The 8,931-nt window shown below is 39.6% G+C and overlaps 1 protein-coding gene across 13 annotated transcripts in view; it reads right to left on the reverse strand.

Moving 5' to 3' along the window:
- Positions 1-8,931, reverse strand: part of DLG2 (discs large MAGUK scaffold protein 2) — a 981,187-nt gene that overhangs the window by 661,558 nt on the left and 310,698 nt on the right. The gene's annotated exons all lie outside the window — the stretch shown is intronic.

Genomic DNA, 8,931 nt, shown 5'->3' on the forward strand with positions numbered 1-8,931 from the left:
GATGAACAAAATCACCATAAGTCATTGTCTTTGAGATGTGTGTTGCAGTATCACAATCAGAGCTAGAGGACATGTGGAAATTACTTTCCATACTTTAAAGCACCATATGTGCTCTGGTGCTTTCAGTTCTTCCAGAGCTAATTCTACTTTTATTGGAAAAGAGAGAAAGGTTTTTGAGAGATTATTGCATTTCTGACAAGTTTCTAACATGGGAATGAGCTGCATGTCTCATACTCACAGTATGGATAAAATTTCCATAGTGAACTTTTACACCACATTTTACACTGTTTTGGAAACTACTGTGCAGAATTGCTACTACTGATATTTTAAATAACTAATGTGATTTTAATCGCACTAAGTTTCACACAGAGCAGAGTTTCTCAAGCATTGCTGCCATGGGGTCCTTTGCAACTAAAGCCAGAGTTCTAATTATCTATGGTATAGCTGTTCAATACTTGCCCTTGTGCAGGTTTTTCAGAAAAAGCACATTAACACTTTTTTTTTCCCCTCAGCTGCAGTTTCTAATTCAGAAAGACAATGATTTATTAGCTTCATCTCAGAAGACCTTTTTCACAAATGAACCATACTTCTGTTTTTTAAGTCTGCGTATTTATTCTACTGTGGTTTAAATCTAGAAAAAATATATGCCTATTAAAAATTTGACGTATACATACAGATAACGGTAAAGGGTATTCAAAGAAGGAAATGTTAAAGCCCCATTCTTTAGTAAGAATCAGAACTGGAATATCTTAATTCAGTTTATGCCCATCAGATTTTTAACAGAACAAAGAAAACACAGAAGAAGCACACGTGATGCCTGTAGAAACAGTATTCAAATGTTCTTTGAATATCTTGCTTTTCTTTTTGAACCAAATAGTTTCTTTGCCACACCATTAATTTGTGCACAACTCCAAAAATAAAGATGCCAACAGTGACTTTCTTTTGTATCACCTTGTAAAATATATAGGCTGTTTTATATATAGGCTGGTTTACAATATCTGCACACCACCCTGAGAGCTCTGTTTGGTTTTGCTCAGAGAATTTCGCATTTAGCTTTGTTCTCCGTTACCAACAGTAAGAGCAGGAGCCGGTGTGCTGCATGGTTAAATTTTTTATGAACTAATTGGGAATTTACCCTGGGATAAAGGCAATTCAGTCTAAGCATTTGCATATGCAGTTCCTGATAGACCCAGGCTATGTTCACTTGAATTTGTAATTTAATATGCAATTCTTGTGCACAGCTCTGTGCAAATACCATATGTGACTAGTTGCCACAGCCTTCACCCAAAGCATCCACTAACCATGGCAACACGGCCATCAGATGTTGCATAAGCAACCTGACAAGGGCTGAATTTTTAAATTTGTACACACCACAATTCCAAAGCCAAATTTCTGCACATTTGGAGCTCTTGAAAAAAAAAAAAAAAAAAGTATTTTAAACCCACAGTTAGCATCTGGGTTTAGATATTTTGGACCAAATGTTTGAGCCTGAGTTCCAAGAATTAAATGCCTCAATTCAAATTTAAATAACTAAATAAGTGGCCTTGTTATGTGTTGCACTGAGTGAATCCTGTTTATTCCAAAGGTTGAAGCACTCTGCAAACCCATAAGGATGGAAACAGGATACCCTGACAGCTCACCCTGAAGCACCCAGATACAAATCATCTTTAAAAACTAAATTTTGATTTATCTCTGAGTGTACCTGTGATACAAAGCTGAGTGTGAATAGGCAGTGTCCATAAAAGACAGCTTCTGAGGCAAACCCAGGAGAACTCCTCATTGTCCCAGGGTACCTCTTGAGGTGTTCTAGGGCACTCAGCAGTGTGAATCCTGAAGTGCTTCGGGTTGAATCTGGCACCAGGAATTGCCTGGGTTGTGGTGCAGCTGTGAGATGCTCCTGGTGCTCAGCTCAGAGCTCACTGTTTCACTTGTGTCCAGCACCATCCCTGTGTAAGTGCAGATGACAGTTCATCTCAGTGCACATCACTGCACCGGGATTGTCTGGGGGTGCTGGGGAGGCAAACTGTGTCATTGCTTCCCCTAGGGCACAATTCCTCCCTGGAAGGACTGGAATGGAATTTACCTCTGTATGCTTTTTCCCACTTCTGATAATGAATTCCTACACAGGGAGACAAGAGAGTCAAAATCCCCCTCTCCTCCTCTGCTCAACACTGTCCAAGCCAAAAGCCTTTGCCCCCCAGGCAGCCATGGGAGCCATTCTGGTATTTTTATCTGCTAATTGAGCTTAGAATTGAGCTAGTGTGGCACATCTCTCCTAACCAAAAGGCTCAGCTGTTTAGAGATACTCAGCTGTGAGTAATGCCTTCAGCAGTCACAAAGGCTGAAATGCTGGGCTGCCCATCCTATTAGCGAGTGCTCTCAAGTTGGCCAGATCCAGGCCTGGAGGGAGTAAATCCAAAAAAGCACAATGCTGTAAAAGATGGCATTTTTCTAGAAAGTCCTCCACTTTTTGATTGCCAGTAAGAGCTGTGTTTTGACCTGGAAACCCACTTTTCACAGGAGGCTGCCTAAAGCTAAAAAAGGGGTTAGCCTGGTGCAGACTGGAAAATGAACTAAGCAAGATATAAAAATTCAGAGAAGCTGAATCGATGCATTTCTGCTGCAGAAAACATTAGAGAGGCTAGAGGGAGTCCACGCTCCACTGCTTAGGAAATGAAGTGAGGCTGGGTTGGCTTTGAAACAATCTCTGTTGTCCTAGAAGGTACATGGAGATAATAAAGTGTGACCATAGGCAAGACCTGGCAGACACTTCAGCAGCCACCATGTGTTAACACAGATGATGAAAGACAGTCTCTTTAGACTCAGACATCATTTTCTAAAAGAGCTGGAGTTTGGAGAAAAGACTTTCAGTGACTCCAAACACAGAGCAGAACTAGAAGAGATGGAAACAGGGTCAAAAGTAGAAGGGAGAGAGATGGATATGACCTGTCCTTTCTGAGAATTTAGTCTTGCATTACAATCCTACCAGTAATTTCTGCATCTCCATTAAAGCTCACCACCACTTGCCATAAACATAATGACCTATCTTATGTTTTATATTGCTACCTATCAAGTCCCATCAGAGCTCCTGTCACATCACACTGATAATGGCTTTAATATTCATGATGGATTTTAAGAAATGGCTGGCACATCTCCATTTCAGTGATGAGAAATCTGCTCAGGGCATACTTTCACATTTGGATATTTTTCATTTTATTATTTTCCTACTTTCTGCTGTTGGCTAAAATGGAGAATAAATGTCATTACACTCTCCTGGTGGAGGGTTTCTTGAAAAGACAAAGGCTTTAGGATTCCCTATTGTTGATCAAAACCTTGGCTTTCCTGCATATCCCTGTTCCACGTTTCATGACCAGATCAGATAACCAAGTACTCTCTGCATAGCTCTCGTGCACTGTGGTTCTGCTGTTTGCAAGCTGCATTGCTCAAACTGTAGCTGTCGCAGTGGTTCCTCTATCAGCATCTCCTCTTTGATACAGCTGAAGATTACTTCATTAATTATTTGTAAAATCAGCACAGCATCTGGCATCAGAAGCTAACCAAGAGGAGTATTTTGGATTTCTTACCGATCTAGAGGTTAAAGAAAATAGTTGTAAAACCTGATTGTACCAGAACACCTCCCTTTTGGGGGAGTTGGGGAGGGTAGGAGACCTTCCCATTAGTTCTCACAGATGAAATGAGCATGTTTCCTGCTGGAGTAAATCTCCTCATACTACATTATTTGACCTGAAAGATTCTTTTAGCATGACACACAGTTTACACCTTAGGTGGACACTTTTTTTTTCAGCTAGTGTAGTGTTCAAGCAACTTTGTAACAAATGACAGTCAACGTGTTTTCTAAACATAAGAACATCATAGGCTTTGTTGGAAATAGTTACAAGTTTGCAAATGCAGCGTCGAACTGTTGTTGTTGGTTGGTTGGTTTTTTTTCCTTTTTTTTCATATAGGCTGACTGGGGCCAGGTCCAGCCACAGACCTTCTAAGCAGCTGTGAAGGACAACAGAGTGGCAAGAGACAGGAAAATAGATAGCCATGACCCTGCTATTTATTTTGACCATGCCAAAGCTCTAGATGGCCAGGCTGGCAAATACTGCTGCTGTGAAATGAAAGATATGGAGTATTGGGACCATCTAGGTTGCTGCTTAATCTGGCTAACAGGAACCTGAAACTCCAGTACTTTTAGCTCTTTCCTCTCCTGCCTCAGTCCTGCTGGATTCCCCCAGGGCAGGAAGACAAGATTCCAGCTTCCCACCCTTAAGCCAGGAGGAGATAATGTTCAATGATGTTGAGATGCTTTTAGTGGCACTTACAGCGATCAGACATGAGAGATGGGCTAGTTTGCATTTTTATTCTATCAGAGGAATTGTTTACAGAGACCAGGGCAGGCAGATCTGACCTCCCTCTGCTATGTCTGATTGACGCCAGCTCTGGCCCAGGAGCTCTGCAGCTGCAGGCAGCTGTGGCATCTCACTCTTGGCAAACACAGACACCCAGCAGAGGGAGGGAGCTGGTCGACAACCACCTACCCAGCAGCATGCAATTCCCATCATCCCTGCAGCTGGGACACCAAATCCCTATGCATGGATCTGAGTTTTAATATCAGGGAATATATAACTTGAGCTTGTCAAATTCAGGCAGTCAGCAGTGAAGAAATCCTATTTTCCTTGGAAAACTTTCCATCTTGCACTTCTTGCTCACTGGTTTTGGCCACACTGTTAATATTAAAACTTTTGAGTCAGGGAGCTCCTTTTACTGACACCTTCACACAAGATGTAGAATATTGAGAATTTTGGGATCTGCTGCATCAGTGGGAGCCAAAGAACAGCTTGTTTGATTAATGTGACTACTATGGGCTATTTCTTGTGAGCTATTCCATGTGATTATTTGCAAATCCCTGTTTATTGCTTGATATACTTGACCTAAATTCTGCAACACTCCAGTGCAAGAGACAGGAGAACGTGTTGGCTTCAGATATATTAAGGAAATGTGTTCTCTTTCATTAAATATAAACAAGACAGGCAGTAAAGCACCTCTGTCTTAGTTAATTTAAGTTTGTTTTGGATTACTAGTCTCTAAAAATTTTATATTTCCAGATGGTGAAGATTTTTTTTAATTAAAAATGCATAACATAATTATAGAACTTGTCTGGGGGATGCCAGAGGCACCAACAATTAGGCAGGAAATTGGGGTTTCAGCACTTAGAAATTCATGGGATACATAAGCTTGAATTTCAGGTAATTTCAATAGCTGGGAATTAAAATGATTAATGGTGGAGCAAACAGCCATGTGGTCTGACAGGATGGAGTACAGAGGTCAGGTGGCAGTACAAAAGACTGATATGGAGTCTTACACATGGGGAAGCTGCAGCTCAAGCCCTCTGTCATTTGATCCTTCAGTTCCTCACCTGGTGGGCAGGTAGAGATGGAGTACAGGAGGCAGATCCTAACTCTCAATAGAGTGGCCTTTTTCCCATTACTTTTGTGGCCAGGGGATATTTCTATTTACTCTGCTGAGTGACTCAGCCTGCAGCTGACATGGATTGGATGGATCACTCCTCTGAGCTACTGTGTCAAAAGATTTTGTTTTATGTGAGACTCCTAGCAGGCTTCCCTTGGTTTATGTATAGCAGGCATCAAGGATTCCTTAGTTTATGAGTTATAAACTTGCATTCACCACAGAAGGTTTCCTAGGGCTCAGTGGAGTGAAGAGTAAACAGGAGCCCAAATCCTCCAGATCAGGGAGGAAGAAGAAGGAGGAGTTCAAGAAGAAACTTCTAAAATATTTCCCCTAGGCAGGGAAGCATTAGCTACCCTTAGCTGCCAGCAGCCACTTAATAACTTCCAAACTAGACAAGTGAAGAAAAACATTTGTGTCCCACAAATTTTGGAGGTGACCTGAAGGCACATGAGCTAAGAGATTTGCATAAAAGACAGAAAATCCGATTGTCTGAGAAACTGAGAGATTTGATCGTGCTCTGTGTTACATCACCTAATATTACACATCCTGTCAAATTGTTTCTCATCATTGATGACACACATGAAATCAGTAACAGGTGCTTTGAGTTAAAACTATTCATTGAGGAAGGAAGTTTTTGGAGATCTAAGCCATGTCAGAAAGTGCCCAGTAGTTGTTGTATATTCATGAAAACCAAAGCATAAGACCTGATGAAATTCAGCCTGCCATATTCAGCCCTAACATTTGCTAAAATATTTTTTAATAAGTTGCATTGCTTTACCTACTTTGTGAATAAAGAGGTTTCTCTAGTTCTTCTCAAACTGGATGATTGGATTCAAAAAGACTGAATAGTAGTTAAATTGAAAAATGATTTAATGAGATGAAGCTTTAGATTCCACACATCAGAATTTTAGTCATAATTTTATAAAATGGTATAACTCTTGCAATTCAGTCATAGACAAAAATCAACACTGGAAAGTAGCTAAAAGGAGATCTGTGTCACTTAAAACCAGTAAAGTGAAGATGTTTATGTTTTTAAGATCACTTCCTAATGCTCTTTCTTCAGGTCCATAAGAATTCCTCTCATAAAGATGTTCATTTTTGTGCAAATTCATGCTAAGCTGTTTGACATGCAGATGGACAATCCACTCCAGCAGCTGTAAAACTAAGAGCATTCCCTTCAGATCTGTTATTATATTGACTCCAGAGTGTGTCGCTCTTCTGGATGTGCCAAATAATCTTCGCATGCAGAATAAATGACCCAGGAACCAAAGGATTCAGTGTGAACCCTACTGGAATTCTTCATCAGTAAAAGACTCTATATATGTTAGGGCTGAGAGTGATTTGCATGCTGTCACTTGGATTTTTCCTCAAATGTCAGTCATACCCTTAGTGTAGTTAATGAAGAGCAGGTATTTCCATTTGAATCTTTTCTTCTGGGCATATTCTACAGAATACACAAGGAAATCCATAATACCCATCCCACACCCCTTCATACATCTTTCAGCAAGATATGAAACATTGAAGTGCATTAATACTGCTCTATTTTTCTTTTCTTTTTTTCTTTTCTAACATAAGACTAAAATCTAGGAAGAAATAAATCTCTTAGAAAAGCTGTGTCTGACATAGACAGGTTTGATACAAGTTCATCACAAAACACTGACTTTGTGGAGGGATTTTATCATACACATAATTTTCTTTTCAGTCACAATGATCCCCTGGACTTTGCTTTGATGCTGATGAGGATGATAAGGCACTCAAGCATTTTTAAGTTACTCTGAAACTTAGATTCTTTCACATAATAGGAAAAATTGCTTTTTCTGTAGAACTGCAAATGCTGTTCTTATATTTATTTTTTCTCTTTAGGACTTCTGTGCACGAAGAATAGAAGGTAGGCAGAATAGAATCAGTAGAGTTTCTTTGTTAAAATATCTAAGTAATTGATATTTTTCCTTGTGAATAACATGGTAGTTTTATCTTTATGGCTCAAACACTTTTTTAGCCAGTCTCGTCTTTGCATCTTTGAATTTTTTTCATTTACTGTCCAACACAGATCAGACCACTGCTACAGTCCATCTGCTCTGAGACTCCTCTTCCACTGGGATAAGACCTGCTGTTATGATTTTGAAGCTTCAGACACAGAAATAAGCCCTCCATCCTTCTCTAAATATAACACTGTTTTTTCTGTAATCACTTTGTTATTCTGTGTGTCAAAGATAAGAAACAAGAGCCAAGCTTTGGTCATCCTGTTGCCAACTAGCACTTAAAATTTCATAGCTGGCCTCTGCCATGCTAATCATGGGCTTAGCACGGATGTCAGACAGAAAGAGGTGATGTGCAAGAGTTGCCAAGTCTCATTCTGAGTGCTAAACCAGTCAGGCTGTGACTGCTGAATGCAGATGCAAAAGCAATCAAACTAGGTGAGTCTTGGGGAAAGGGACATTGGGACATTTAGACGAAAACCTGAATAATGCCATCTGAAACTGATCTGGAAGGCTGCTGCAAGGTGATTGCCTTCACCCTAATTTCTTTTTCATCTCCTAGGGGAAAAAAATCCTAAATTCTTCAGATAATGGTAGGACTGGTGTAATGTACAAATACAGATTTCACATATTTGCAGTACCCAAACAAAACAGCAAACGTAACTTTGCTAATCTCGCCTTCCTGATTTTTCCTCTAATGAAAATTTGGGGATAGCCTTGTTGTATGCTTCCAGATCATGCTTCCAGTGCAGCTGTCAACTCTTACAACACAGTGTACTCAGCGTTAAAACAGCAGAGTGATAATTTAACAGGGAAGACCAAACTGAAGATTTCATGGGTCATTCATGTAATTCTCAATCATATCAAAAGCGTTTGTAAAATAGACTCATAAGTGATACCTTTAGAAGTGAAGATAAATTAATTATTGTGGTCTCTAACTAGGCCCATGTTTTCCACAAAGAGGTTTAACAGTTGCTGCAGGATGACATAATGCAATAGTTCTCAGACTGATCCTCAAAGAAGAGTCTAGATGATTAAAAAACTAAAGATAAGCTCAGTACTCACAGTCCCTAAATATCCAGTGTACAAATGCAAAGCACCTAATGATAGCTTCAGGAAAGAAAATAGTTGAGATGTGCCAATACTGCGAAGATGCCTTTCACAAGATTGTGGCAATAATAAAGGATCTATCACCCACAGAAAAATCAAAAACTTTAAAAAATATTTGGGAATTAAACTGCAGCTATGGAAACTGTCTCTATGAGTTATTATCAGCTTAATAACCTGAAGTTTTATCACCATGCTCTAAACATGGAGTATGGCTTCAATAAAATCCCAGTTCAGTACAATTAGTGAACGTGTGTTCAGCCATATTACATTTGTTCCATAACTGAAAGTGATAATTTACCTAATATACATTGTCCCTATGTTTACTAATTAGTAATTTATAAATAAAAAATTCCATATTATAGAAATA

Source organism: Lichenostomus cassidix, chromosome 1 (genome assembly GCF_008360975.1).
Source record: "Lichenostomus cassidix isolate B80296 chromosome 1, HeHo_3.0, whole genome shotgun sequence".
Lineage (NCBI taxonomy): Eukaryota > Metazoa > Chordata > Aves > Passeriformes > Meliphagidae > Lichenostomus > Lichenostomus cassidix.